General features: G+C 42.5%; 1 protein-coding gene across 1 annotated transcript in view; it reads right to left on the minus strand.

Moving 5' to 3' along the window:
• DDR1 (discoidin domain receptor tyrosine kinase 1) overlaps window positions 1–15,106 on the minus strand; it is a 50,210-nt gene extending 35,104 nt beyond the window's left edge. Inside the window, exon 1 of the mRNA XM_078055589.1 lies at window positions 15,003–15,106. The gene's annotated coding sequence lies outside the window, so the exon portion shown is untranslated. The remainder of the gene's footprint in view (window positions 1–15,002) is intronic.
• Window positions 15,107–15,313: the final 207 nt, after the last annotated feature.

Genomic DNA, 15,313 nt, shown 5'->3' on the forward strand with positions numbered 1-15,313 from the left:
GTGACTTGAAAGGCTGCCAAGACTAAGAGGGAACCTGTCCAGCCCACAAGAGGAGCACTTTTGGACCCACGGTCTAACTACTGTTGTAGTCAGGATGGCCTTTTCCTGGCAAAGTGTAACGGTCCTCTGGACAACTACTAGTGACTGAGAAAATATGATCTGCTGAGAGGTGCCAGGAAATACCAAGTGGCCACTACATGAACCATCAGGATCTTTTTAGGATCAAACATCATGGTCATCTCCAAATACTCGGGCCATGGGGAAGTATGGCCCAACAATATGGTTTTATGAAAGAGCCTCCTGCACCAAATGTCCCAGAACATTTCAGAATCTTCCACTGGTGACCCTAAGCGAGCCACAGTCCTGTAGTAGGGGTGTGAGTGGTGCTTGCCCTGCCTCTATAGCTCCAAACCAACTTGCCACCTTCACGAATGATGCTCCCAGGGCCTATAGAGAGATTGGCAAGAGCCACAGACTCTTGGAGTCTGTTCAAAGCAACCATCTCCTACCATTTTGTTCCCAGCCTGTTCCCATTTCTCGTTGCTCCTGACTGAGTTCCCTCGCCTATCCTAGACTTGCCTGGGAAATCAGGCTCCCTGGCTTGGTGCTCAGCTCTCTGAGGCCTGATCTGGGGCCCACTCTCCCTGCTCTTCCAACTTCAGTTGTCTTGGGTAAGATGCTCTGCTCTAGTCAGCCCCTGAGGACCTAGAGCTTAGCTCAAATCTAAACTAATACCTCAACCATCTTCCAAAGGGGAGGATTCAGGCACTGCTCTCCTGCATTTCTTAGGGCAGCCAAAGACCTTCAGGCATGAGGAAAAAGCTCAAGGCAGGTACGATGGTTTCCTATATCAACCCTGGAGCACCCCCAATATTTTCCAGTAGGAGATACAACGAACTTGTTATAGGACTCCAGAGCTTGCAGGGTCAAGACTCTAGTGGTATAAGTAAAGCTGTCCCCAGTAACGGACACACCTGGCCTTGTCTATGGGGTGTGCTTCCTCTGAAGCAGTCTATTAAGTAGGCAGAGAGACGCCAGCAAGGGCAGCCTTCCCTCTACCCAAATACATTGGGCCACCCCTTGAACCAATTTTTCATATAAAAGTTGGTCAATCCTTCCTGAAATTTTAGTTGTCCAGATTGGAGTCCTAAGCTAACAGGCAAAATTCTAGATCCCAGTGACTGGCTGGCACCTTCCCCCTGCCTCATAGTTAAATTCCACCCAACACAGTTCTTGGAGATACAGGTACTAGATTAATTCCCATGTTCATTTTTGTTCCTTTTTAGCTTTTATATTTAGACAGAAGACCAGAAACAAACACCATGTTCTCAGCTTCACCTGAGCATGACAAGGTCCCCGTACACAAAAATTGTCCTGCTGTACTAACAACTGGGAGCTTTATCAGGCAGCCTGAAGAAAACCCCAGGAAAGCTGCTGAGGCAAAGACTATCTCCAGGGCAACCTTTTGAACCAACAGGGCTCAGGTCTCCACCCCTTGGCTCAACCAACCGGCTGGTTAGGACTCCACCCAGAGTGGATTGTGTACCCAGAGGGTAGTTCCCTTAACTTGTGGGCTCATAGTTGTCAGCTTGCAGACTCCTTTCTTTTCTTGTTTCGAGTTCCACTTGGGACCTGGGCCTGGAACTGTAGGCACACACCCCCGGAAAGGCATCTGCAGGCTTTCCACCACTCTGCCCTTTAGCTATGCTTTTTTTTTTTTTTAATTTTTTATTGTTATGTTAATCTAGCTATGCTTTTTGAAAAAACATATTTATGAAGGTATAATTGACATACAATAAATTGGACAGATTTAAAGTATGCACTTTGATAAGTTTTGTCAGAGCTAAATGTCTGTGAAACCATCACCACAATCAGTAAGTGACCGTGCCAAAAGTTTTCATTCCCTTATGTAATTCCTTTCCTTCTGCCCCTCCCTGGCCCCATTCCCAGGTAAACACTGATCCTCTTACTGACACTGTAGATTAATTTGCATTTTCTAGACTTTCATAAAGTGACATCATAAAGGATGTGCTCTTCTTTATCTGGCTTCTTTCACTCTGGCTGTCCACTTTTAAGAGACACCATTCTGATGAAAGCCAGTTCAGCTTAGTGAATCCTACCAAGAGCTCATGCCTGTGCAGTGACTAGGTGTCATGAATTCTGATTAGGCTATGTAATTTTTCTACAAGGATGCCAAATCCACTTTCTGATTAATGGGTCTCTCTTAAACACCAACAAGAATAACTTGCACTCTTAACTTTTTGCCAAAACATATAACTTTGAATATTGTTCCCTCCCCCCAATTCTTACCAAAAACTCAGTTAAGTGAAACAAAGTCCATGTAGGATTCCTTGAAGGGTATGCAGTACATCCAGTTCTGTGGATTATGTAATTCCAGACATTCACAACATTGTAAATTTTGATCACACTGTTTTAAACCTTTATAGAATCTCTTATCATGAATTATGCTTTGTGATTATGCTCTCAGCTTGCAGGGACTCAAATAAGAATTGGGTATAGGGGTGCCTGGGTGGCTCAGTCGTTAAGCATCTGCCTTCGGCTCAAGTCATGATCCCAGGGTCCTGGGATCGAGCCCCACATCAGGCTCTATGCTCAGCAGGAAGCCTGCTTCTCCCTCTCCCACTCCCTCTGCCTGTGTTCCCTCTCTCGCTGTGTCTGTCAAATAAATAAAATCTTAAAAAAAAAAAAACAATTGGGTATAATGCTGAAGAATTTATAGATGAAATGGTACGATGTCTGGAATTTGTTTTAAAAAGATCTCCAGAGGAGTCCCTGGGTGGCTCAGTCGGTTAAGCTTCCAATTCTTCGTTTTGGCTCAGGTCCTGATCGCATGGGTTGTGAGATCGAGCCCCACATCAGGCTCCCCACTCAGTGGGAGTCTGCTTGGATACTCTCTCCCTCTGTCCCTCCCCCGCCCCTCGCTCAGATAAATAAATACATCTTTTTTTTTAAGATTTTTTTTTTTTTTTGAGAGAGAGCGAGTAAGAGAGAGAGAGCGCAAGAGGGGGTAGGGTTAGAGGGAGAAGCAGACTCCCTGCCGAGCAGGGAGCCCGATGTGGGACTCGATCCCGGGACTCCGGGATCATGACCTGAGCCGAAGGCAGTCGCTTAACCAACTGAGCCACCCAGGCGCCCCAATAAATACATCTTTTTAAAAAATTATTTTAAAAAAAACCTCCAGAAAAAAATAAAAGTGGGAGGAGTAGATTAAGTGAGTATGGCCAAATTTTGGCAGTTGTTGAAGCTTTGTGATGAACATAGGAAGATTCATTATATTCTTCTTACTACTTTTGTGTGTGTTTGAAAATTATCATAAAGCAGAGTGGAGTTTTTTTTTTTTTAAGATTTTATTTATTTATTTGATAGCGAGAGCAAGAGAGCACAAGGAGGGGAACAGTAGAGGGAGAGGGAGAAGCAGGCTCCCCGCCAAGCAGGGAGCCCAATGCAGGGCTCCATCCCAGGACCCTGGGATCATGACCGAGCCGAAGGCAGACGCTTAACCATCTGAGCCACCCAGGTGCCTGCAGAGTGGAGTTTTTTTAAGATTTTTTTATTTTTATTTTTAAGTAATCTCTATACCCAACATGAGACTGGAACCCACAACCATGAGGTCAAGAGTCACATGCTCTGCTGACTGAGCCAGCCAGCCGCCCCAAGCACAGTGTTTTTTTGAACAGCTGTAAGGGTCTTTGTCACAGGGATATTGTTTAAGATTTTGCTGACTTATCACTACAGTATACTTTTGAAACTATGGAGAAATTTAGGGCTTAAATATTTTTCTTAATCCAATGCCTAGTAGAGAGTAATCACTTAGCAACAGTTGTTTATTGTAAAATGGTTTTATCAGAATTGATTTGTAGGTATTAGCAGCCTGACCTACCTGGAATTTGGAAATTTCCTCTGATATTGGACAAAGAACAAAGGAAAAAAATGTCTTCCTTCTGTGAGGTTAGTTTAGGAGCATATTGGATATAGGAAGAGTTTCTGAAAGAAATTTTAAGACTTCCAGAGTCTCAATCCAGAATGTAAAAATTTAGTATGAAACAGTAAAAGAATAATACACCATGACCAACCAAGAATGCAAAGATAGCTTAACATTTTAAAATATATTCAAACTTACCACATTTATAGGCCAGAGAAAATAAACCATATGATGATTTTTATTTTACATTTGATAAAATTGAACAATCAAGCCTGTATAGATATTAAAAAAAAAAAAAGATTAGAACCTAAACATGGAAAGATCCTTATGCTAAAGAATGTCTATCGCAAATCAACCACCAACATAATACTGAACTATTCCTATGATACCATGAATTAGACAAATTTCCTACTATAACCACTAGTATTAACTATTATTTATATTTCCAGTAATAAACAGTCATATCCAATATAATAAGATAATATAAAATTAAAGAACCTAAATATACACTGGAAAGGCAGAAGAGTATTCTTATTTGCAGACTTGATTATCTTCCTTAAAAATTGGAGTGTAAACTGAAAAACCATTAAGTTCAGAAATGTGGATAATTGCAAAATAATATACAAAAGTAATAGATTTGCCATTTACCAATAGCAGCCTGTTGGAAAATATCATTCAAAAAATTCTCATTTACAATATCAATATATAGGGATTAACATAACAATAAAAAATTAAAAAAAAACAATATCAATATATAAAATACTTGAAACATACTGAAAAGAAACATTCACATCCATGGGAAGATTACAAATGTTTTTGAAGGCCCATAAACGTTAATGCAAATACCCTAAGCACTTGAATGTGAATCCTCAATATTGTACATTAATCTCCCCCAAGTTATCTATGAATACAAGGTCATTATGATAAGGGACAGAAGCAGGAAAATGTTTACCCTTAGTCTGGAAGGCTGACCTAAACCTACATAGTTTCAATAAGGATCAAACATGTGCTGGTCGCTACATTCTTTCAGGGTCTCATGACTGCCTGTATATCTCACCAATACTTAATACTGAGCTGATTGATAAACACCAGAAGAATCTTGCAAAAGTATTTTTGCAAGTAGAAATTCAAAGAAACTTTTGTAATCTGATACTCCCCGCATGCCCTCTTCCTTTGATTACTAAGTATGTAACCACCAGCCTCACACAGCAGTCTCCATGCTACTTACATAAACTTACTAAGTTGCACCGTAAAGGTCTCAATTCTTTCTTGACTGCTGTGCTCAACAACCCTGCATCAATTACAATAATAATAAGATTTGTAATATAATAAATTTTCAAGACATTTTTGAAAAATAAAAATAAAGAAGGGGTGTCAGACCTACTAGATGTTAAAGTATGTTAAAAAGTCCCAGGAGTTAAAATAAACTGTTGCTGGTGCAAGAATGACATAAATCAGTGAAACAAAATGTAAAGCCCCCAAATAAACCTAAGTGTATATAAATTGATATATGGTAAGACATGCATTTCAGGCCAGTGGAGAAAGAATGATATTGGTTCTAACCATTTGAAATACAATAATAATTAGAATTGTCTCTCTATATGCAAAGTCAATTCCATATGTATATAAATGTGGAAACATTTTAATGTGGAAAATGAAAGCATAGGATTGAGTTAGGGAGGAAGTCAACTTTTCTATATGCTTCTGTCAGTGAGTCCTCTGGCTCAACTATGGACCCAATAGTTATTTCTTATCACACTTTCTTGAGGCATTGACAATGACCTTCTGGTAAGCACTAGATGAGAAAAGTCCTGATTGCAATGGAACACCTAGAAGACCACACCCCACAGATCCCTTCCCCTGCCCATGATCACGCACCCTCTGCCTGCTCTCTTGTACATCCCTGCCCCCCAACCTCTCCCTGTAAGACTCTAGATGTCCATCCTGCCGGTGGAGAAGTCGGTTGTTAAGGTGTGAGCCTACCACCTCACTGGCTGGCACCCAAAATAAATTTCTCCAGTCCTCTTTTCCAAACCCTTGAGTTTTTAGCTTCTTTTGCAATGAGTTTATGTGAGTTTGTTCAGCAACATTGTTGGCAAACCCAGCCAAGAGCTATGCTTTTGCTTTTACCTGCTCCCTCAGGATTCTGGGGGCAAGGAGGGGCAGTCGGCCATGGCACTGCACCAGGGCATACTCCTTCATTTCCTGAGTTAGCAGCTGTGATATATTGTTCCATAACACTTCCCAGGTTAACCTTTAATTTTGTTCCATTCCTAAGAGAAAGCAAAGAGTACATAAACTGTGACAGATTCCATGTTTCTGTTGACATGTCCCTCAACCTCTCTCATCTTCTGGAGCACCAATTCCTTCACAGCACCCTGGGCTTTATTACACCCACATTTCAATTCCTGCAATAACTAGGAGCTTGAGTCCTATGATTCCACTGCAAAAAGAGACTATACCTGGCTGATTTCTTCCCTAAAGCACTTGCTAAATATTTAAGTGTGAATTCCTTAAAACTCCCGTGATAGGCTTCTCACAACAAGTCAACATTTCTCAACTCTCTTTTATTTTATATTATGTGTCCCTGTTGTACCATATACAGTAAAGATTGCTCTTTGTCCCCGGTTCCTGGGAAGGGGACTCCACATCCTTGGCATTTCCCGAATAATAGCAGTATCTTTGTAATTCATGAGCCCCTTGGTCACACCTGAACTTATGCTAATGAGATGGCAGGATGAGGGGTTGGTCACCAGAAAAACCAACCATATGATTTAAGGTTGGGGCTTTGAATCAGGCTAACCTCCCAGCAGGGGAGAGTGGCTGGAAATTGAGTTCAATCATATGGCCAAGATTCAATCAATTAATGCCTACATAATGAAGTTTGGGAGAGCTTCCAGGTTGGTGAACACATCCATGTGCCTGGAAGGTGAGGCACCCTGATTCTATGGGGAGAGATTGTGGAAGCTGTGTTTGGGACCCTCCTAGATTTCACCCTACATGTCTTTTCATTTGACTGGTACTCTTAGCCAGGATGCAGTAGGAAGTCTTTCAAATCAGAGGGCTAAAAGCTATCAGAAGGGAAGAGGGGGAGAGGCAAAAGCAGGGAAGGAATGTGTTTTATTTTGCAGAATCAACAGTTTCAGCCCAGGAGACAGCCAGCTAGGTATCTCACCTGATAGCCCCTTGCTCGGTGTGTCTCACCTGGTAGCCTCTTACTGAGGACCTGCACAGACCCCCCCAGTGTGGCCTCAGCCATCCTGTTCCCTCCTAGACTTACCAATTCATCCCAAAGATGTTGAAAATCAGACCAAAATGAAAATGTTGTCTTGAATGTAAGATAAATTTTCAAAATAGTTAATTGTGAGGCAGTAAAAATTACACCTAAGTAGGACCCTAGGCCTCATGTATCAACAAGAGAGGTTGACCCAGGCATTCTCACCTGAGTCCTTAACTCTGATGGGATTTTTATACCTTAGCTATTACTCCTTGTGATGGTTCATTTGATGTGTCAACTTGACTGGGTAAGAGATGTCCAGATAACTGCTAAAACATTATTTTTGGGTGCATCTGTCTGTGAGGGTGTTTCTGGGAGAGATTAGCATTTGAATCAGTGGACTTAGTAAAATAGACTGCCCCCCATACCACCCCCCCCCCATCATGGGTGGGCATCATCCAATCTGTGAGGACCTGAATGGAACAAAAAGGAGAAGGAAGCTCTTTGCTTGAGCTGGAACATCTGTCTCTTCCTGCTCTCAGAAGTCACATTGCTGTGACTGAAGGTTCTTGAGCCTTCAGACTCATACTGATCACATCACTGGCTTTTCTGGTTCTCCAGCTACAGACAGCAGAGCAGGTATATATATATATATATAATAACCAGTACAGAACTAGTAGGAAATAGATACTGTTTTTTAAAAAGTCAACTGAAAAGCACCTGGGTGGCTCAGTCATTAAGCGCCTGCCTTCGGCTCAGGTCATGATCCCAGGGTCCCAGGATCAAGTCCCGCACTGGGGGAGTCTTGCTCAGCGGAGATCCTGCTTCTCCCTCTCCCTCTCCCACTCCCCCTGCTTGTGTTCCTTCTCTTGCTGTGTCTCTCTCTGTCAAATAAATAAATAAAATCTTTAAAAAGAATAAAATAAAATAAAAAATAAAAAAGTCAACTGAGTAAATTTAAAGATCTAATCGGTTTTACTCAATGATTCGTGAATCAGGCATCCCATCTAACAAATAGAAGGGAGCTCTGAAGATTTTGTACAAGATGAAAGATTTTTATAGGCAAGAGAGTGGGACAGGAAGTCAAAAGGAGTGGATTATAGTGGAAGGTAAGCAAAGTTACCCTCTCTTAAGGGAAGGCAGGGGGTTTTACCATACGGATTACCTCACCAGTGTTGATCAGGACATTCCAGACTGATTGCTTTAAATTCCAGTCCTAGATGGATGAAACTGACGCCAGCAGCCTGGGTCTGAGGACCCACGGGGGTCCTGCAGGACAAACCAAGAAGGTTCTTAGGCATCGAGAAGGATAGAGATCAGATGGGAGCCAGCAAGAGGTGAAAGCAGAGCTTATTGAAGATATATATATACAAAGAGAGACACAGACCAAGGTCTGGGAGACTCGGAAAGGAAAAAAGCATGAGTCTCATCTTTGCTTGGGGTCTGGGGTTTTTACTGGCAACTGTGATCTGGTGTATGTGTCCTTTTAGGCATCCAGGAACTGGTCAGAGGACAGGGTCCAGGTGTCCTTAATAAGTCACTCATTCCCTGAAGTCAGGGGTCCTGGCATCAAGGTGTTTGGAGTCAGCGGTCTTGGAGAATGTTTATGAGGACCCCTCCTAGTCACTCCTTAGATGTTATCTATTGTGCTGGAAGTTTCCAAAGACATCATTCTCTTTGTCCTTTACAAGGAGTACATATGCTATTTGCATTAGAAGGCCTGTGTAGAGTGGGGTGGGTGTGCAGATCCTAGCAAGAATAGAAGCCAGAAAAGAAGCAAAGGGGGAAAAAATGGCTTTTTTTGTGGGGTCCCTTCACTTTCCCCATCCCAGAGCTAATTAAGGTGTCTGACATGAAAGAAGAGTCTGAGGATACTCTGAGGGAAATGCTGGTATGAGAATTAGCCTAAGTGCAACCATGTGAAACTTATATAAATCTTTCATTGGTTGGCAGAAATTCAAAGTTTGACATCGCAGTGCATGAGTGAGGCTGAGGAAACCCACTGTCCCATACATTGCTGGTACTGGTGCAAATGGCACAGTCCTGAGGAGCAGAACCTGTAATATACACCAAAATTACAAATGCATTTACCCCTTGATCCAGAAATCTCCCTTCTGGGAATCTATCCTATAGATTTGCCCACACAAACGCAAACTTGTTCAGGTATTAAAGTTAGTCATTGTAGCGTTGTTTATAATCACAACTTATTATATTGTAATATAGCCCAAGTGTCCAGCAGTAGGGGACTGGTTGAATGTATAAGTCTGCGGTATCAACCAATGGAATACTATACAGCTATCAAAAAGAGACCAAGGCATGAGGAATTGCTAAATGTGCTTCGTTATGGAATTATATACAGAATATTTTGTTAAAATTTAAAAAGGAAGGAGGGGCACCTGGGTGGCTCAGTCAGTTAAGCATCTGACTCTTGATTTCAGTTAAGGTCATGATCTCAGTGTCGTGAGATGTAGCCCCACGTTGGGCTCAGCACTCAATGCGGAGTCCAGAGATGCTCTCTCCCCCCTCCCTCCATCCCTCCCCCCTGCTTACACATTCTCTCTTTAAATAAATAAATGAAATCTTTTAAAAAATTTTAAAAATGAAGGAGAATATATAATAATATTTTATAAGATTATATATATATACATAACATAATATGCTTTTTGTGTAAGAAAGGAGGAAATTGGGGTGTTTGGCTGAGTCAGTGAGTAGAGCATGGGACTTCTGATCTTGGGGTCATGAGTTCAAGCCCCACATTGGGCATAGAGCTTACTTAAAAAAATAATAATAAAAATAAAAAGTAAAAAAAGAAAGGAGGAAATAAAGTATTTATATATTTGCATAAAGAAACTTTGGAAGGATAAATAAGACACTATTATAATAAAAATGATTACTTACATGGGCAAAGCCAGGGAGAACAAAGAAGACAGGGATGGGGTGGGAGTGATATTTCTCATGTATCTGTTGATATAATTTTCATTTTGAACTACATGAATATAATATCTATTAAAAAGACTTCTTACAGGGTGCCTGGGTGGCTCAGTCAGTTAAGCATCTGCCTCCCACTCAGGTCGTGATCTCAGGGTCCTGGGATCAAGCCCTGGGTCAGGCTCCCTGCTCAGCGGGGAGTCTGCTTCTCTCTCTGCCCCTCCCCTCCGCTCACGCTCTCTCTCTTTTTCTCAAATAAATAATATCTTTTAAAAAAATAACAATAGATAAATAAAAATTTTAAAAAGACCTTAAAACTAACACAATGTTATGTCAGTTATATCTCAATAAAATAAGTAATTTTAAAAATAAATTTTAAAACATTTTAAAGAATGTTTTCTTCAAAAGATTGTTAAAAATCTAAACAAGAAGACTTCCAGTTTGGGTAGGCTAGAGTAATCTGTGGCAAACTAAAGTGGCCACAAAAAACAACTAGAGGGGTGCCTGGCTGGTTCAGTCAGTAGAGTGTGTGACTCCTGATCTCCAGGTCATGAGTTCAAGCCCCATGTTTGGTGTTGAGATTACTTAAAAAAAAAAAAAAAAAAACTAGAAAAAACAGATGAAACAATGTTTATAATCATCAGAGATTCTGAGGAAGCAACTCATACCATGGAACTAATTTAGTTAAAGTTCTAAAGGGAGGACTTAAGAAAGTGAGCTTATGATCTGAAGCTGCTTTTTTCCCAGAGGCATTTGCTGACCCTGGACTCAGGCAAAAGGCTAAGAATCTGACCTTGGCTCAGACAGAATGCCATGGAGTTAGGGTGACAAAACTGGAGACTTAAGAGGTCTCAAAACTACAGTATCCTTTCAAGACATTTACCAAATTTTGAAGGCACATAAGGCTGCAGGCAGAAACCTCTGAAATGAATAATGTTTTCCACAGTCTTTCAAAGTTTTGAATACTACAGATTAGAGTTAAGGACTCTCCAGGGGAAGGATTGCAGTGAACTCACCAGCTCTTAGCTCAAAGTCTTGAGAACTATACCCTAGGAACAAGAACAAATAAAAGGTGGGCTACAGCCATAAACACTAACTAAATAAACAACTGCAATTCAGCCTTAGCATAGCTAGGTCACCAACTGGATCAAGGTGCTCAGCTTCCACTCTGTCTGCCTAGCAGAAAAAAAGGTAAACACTCTGTAGTAGAGGACATCATCATCTGGCCTAGCCACAGTTTTTATAAACAATATTTTAATATCAAATCAAAATCAGTAGACAAAAGACACTTTCATAAAAATGAAAGAGACACTTCCATGAAAATGAAAACCAAGAGAAAAACAGGCAATATAAATAGACACACAAGTGATCCCAATATTGCTTTAACAAGCAAGGGCTTTAAAAGAACTATGGTTGATAGGTTCACAGAAAGAGAGGAAAAGATGGAGAACCTATATTAAAATGGAAACTTTCACCACAAAACTGAAATCTATAAAATAATCAAATGGAAATTCTGGAATAAGAAATTACATCTGATATTAAGAACTCAAGAGATGGGATGGGTTAACAATGGGTTAAAAATAGCATAAAACATGCTTGGTGAACTGGAAGACAGACTAGTTTCCAAACAGAAATAGAGAAAAAAGAATGAAAAACCCAGGAAGTATTTGTTAGGAGAAAAAGATTAGAATTTTTAAAAAATCTCGGGGCACCTGGGTGGCTCAGTTGGTTAAGCAACTGCCTTCAGCTCAGGTCGTGATCCCAGGGTCCTGGGATCAAGTGCCGCATTGGGCTCCCTGCTCAGTGGGGAGCCTGTTTCTCCCTCTGACCCTCTCCCCTCTCATGCTGTTTCTCTCTCTCTCTTTCTCTAATAAATAAATAAAATCTTAAAAAAAAAATACCTGGTTTTTATTTTTCTGAGGAAGCCTCTCTTCTGTTTCCATGCCCTTCTTTTTGTAAAAAATAAAATAAAAATTCCAAGCCTGGAGACATTTCAGGAAAAACCTGCCAAGGAAAATGCCTAGAATTCAATGGACAGAGGAGCCACAATGCAAAAAAAGAAAAAGAAAAAAGAGAGAAGGCCATAAAATGTTCCAATGACTTGAGAATTATGTTGTTTATCAATTTTCGTTACAAAATGTACACCAAATGTCACATTCCTTATTTTTTCTCAATCAAATGGAATCTACTCTGTGCCCCAACCTGCCACACTGGGAAGAAATTCAACCCTAGTCATTAGTGGGGCTCCGTCCTCCCTCCACAAGGTTACAAAATATCAGGGGCTTATGCTGTGCCAGAAAAATTGAAAGCAAGGCCAGGCACTTAGTGGTAGCTGTCTTAGCTCAGGCTGCTATAATGAAATACTACAGTCCGGATGACTTAGACAACAGACATTTCTCTCCCAGTTCTGGAGGCTGGGAGGTGCTAGCAGGTTCAGTGTCTGGTGAGCACTCTCTTCCAGGCTTTCACTTAACCTCGCATGGCAGGGGTGGGAGGACTCTGGTCTCTTCCTCTTCTTATAAGGGCATGAATTCTCTCACGGGGGCTCCAGCTTCATGACCTCACCCAAACCGAATTATCTCCCAAAGGCCCCAGTTCCAAATACCAAGGCACTGGGGGTGAGGGCCTCAACATAGGGATTTTCAGGTGGCACACACATGCAGTCCATTGTGGCAGTCACCGTTTCGGTCGCTCCCTCTGCTTTCAGAGGCTTGCCAAGGCCTGCAGTCCTGGCCCTCCCACGTGTCCATGTCACTGACAGCAGGGTCTCCCTGGGGGACCCTGGCCTAGGTGCTCCTACTGGGAGAAACCAGGCCCAGCCTCTCGAGGCATCCTCCAGCCATCCCTCAGCCTAGGAATGCTCTGGGCAAAATTAGGGGCCTGGGTGTCCACTATTCATAGGGAGAAAACCTCAAATCTCCAGACCCCAGAGAATCTCAGCCTCTGCTCAGCGCACACCCACAGCCCAGTTCTGTCTCTGTCAGCCTAGGTGTTAGCACATAATCCAGATGCCAACAACACCCACCCACTCCTTACCCAAAAAGAAGCTCAGAATTGAGAACAAAAGCTTCATAACTTGCTCAATGAGGAAAATGTGCATAGAGCAACAAGAACAAAATAAAAAATAATTCCACAATAAATTATGCTGCCATGAGCCTGGCAGCTTAGATAAATTCTAATGGAATGGAGAGCTAGTAAATACTGTAGCCACAATTTGGCAAAGTGAGTTAAGGAGATGAATTCTTTCAGAGCCAAGGAACTGCTCATCACGGGCGTGAAGGCTCTGGTCTAGGTAAAGATTCAACTTTTCCAGTGACCTATTGCTGAGACCTCGTAGCTTAAAACAACCACCGCTGCCTCATAACATGATTTTGTCTGTCAGTCTGGCAATTCTTCTTCTTTTTTTTTTAAGATTTTATTTATTTATTTGACAGAGAGAGAGACAGCGAGAGCAGGAACACAAGCAGGGGGAGTGGGAGAGGGAGAAGCAGGCTTCCTGCAGAGCAGGGAGCCCAATGCGGGGCTCGACCCCAGGACCCTGAGATCATGACCTGAGCCGAAGGCAGACGCTTAACCACTGAGCCACCCAGGCGCCCCTCTTTTTTTTTTTAATGTAAGAGTTACAGTTCATTTATTTATTTTTAAGTAAGCCCTACACCCGACATGGGGTTTGAACTCATGACCCCATGATCAAGAGTCACATGCTCTACCAACTGAGCCGCTCTTCTGCTCTTGATGTTGACTGAAATCACTTGGCACCATCAGATGCAGATGGGCTTGGTCTAGAGTGCTCAAGACATTCCCTCACGTTTCTGTCTCCTTGGTGGGGACAGCTGGACTCCACCGGTAGTCGATGGGAGTGCTGCACACGGCTGTTGCAGAATGCGGTCTTGGGGAATTTGGACTCCTTGCATGGCAGGTCAGGGTTCCCAGAGTGTTCCAAGAGACAGGAAGTGGAAGTTGCCTATGTCTGGAGACTGGCTCAGCATCACTTTACCGATTTTTGTTGATCAAAAAGCCATAGAATCACCCAGATTCAAGGGAAAGCCCCCTCTTAATGGGACAAGGAGCAAAGGATTTGTGGCCATCTTTAATCTGCACTGCACAGAAGTAGCCCCCTCCCTCCGGGTGATTCCAGGTGAGCTGAGTCCTGCTTTAGCAACAGCACCTATGAAACTTGATGGCCCTGGAGAAGATCCCAGGAAGACCTCAAACTTGATCAGCAGTGTCTGCCTAGCTGCTGTGAACAGCACACAGGCCTTACTGCTCGGTTTACAAATGCCGATGCTCACACTCAAGAGTCCAGCTGTATTTGATGAAGGAGACAGCAAACTGGGAGCTCTCAATAACACAAACCCATCTAGTTCATTTCAGTTTTTGCAGGAGCTGAAAAATGCATGAGATCAATTCAGGAAGCCATTAAAAGGGTGAGCAAAAAGAAAAGTCCTTCACCATTTAAATTCTGCTCCCCCACCCCTCCTCTTGAGGAGACAAGAGCAAAGATCCTATGAGGCGGGCACTGAGGACGGTGGGCACTGAGATGACAAAAGACCACTCCCACTTCCCTCACTCCATTCTGCAGACTCATTTCTAATACTTACATCTTTTTAAAAAATGATTTACATAAATATAATATACATAGAGAAAAGCACACAATCGTTAAGTGTGCAGCACAATGAACTTTCACACACTGAGCACATCATGCAACCAGCGCCGAGATTAAGGAACAGAACATTCCCAGGATGCCAGGGGCCTCCCTCATGTCCCCTTTTAGTCACTACCCTCCCCAAAGGGTAACCACTCTCCTGACTTCTACAGTCTTGCCTGGACTTGAGCTTTATATAAATGGAACCTGACAATAGGGGCCCTTTTATGGCCAGCTTCTCTCACCCGATTTTCTGTCTGCAGATTCACCTGTGTTGTCAGAAGTTGCTGTGAAATGATTCACCTTCCTCGCTGAGAAGCATCCCACTGCATGAAGCTGCTACAGTTTTTCTTCTTCTCATTCTCTTGTGGAAGGATAGTTGGGCTGTTTCCGCTTTAGGCTGCAGCATGTTCCCCGGTAGCCATATCTCTGTCGGGAGCACTTCTGCTCCGCCCGCCTCTCGCTGAGGCAAGGGCACCAGTCTGAGGCATTTGAGACCTGGCCCAGCCCGCAGCACCACACAGTGCTGCCCTCCCAAGGGCTGCAGCCTGCAGGGCTCAAGGAAGCAAGACAGGGGCCT

This window comes from Halichoerus grypus, chromosome 9, assembly GCF_964656455.1.
Source record: "Halichoerus grypus chromosome 9, mHalGry1.hap1.1, whole genome shotgun sequence".
Taxonomy (NCBI): Eukaryota; Metazoa; Chordata; class Mammalia; order Carnivora; family Phocidae; genus Halichoerus; species Halichoerus grypus.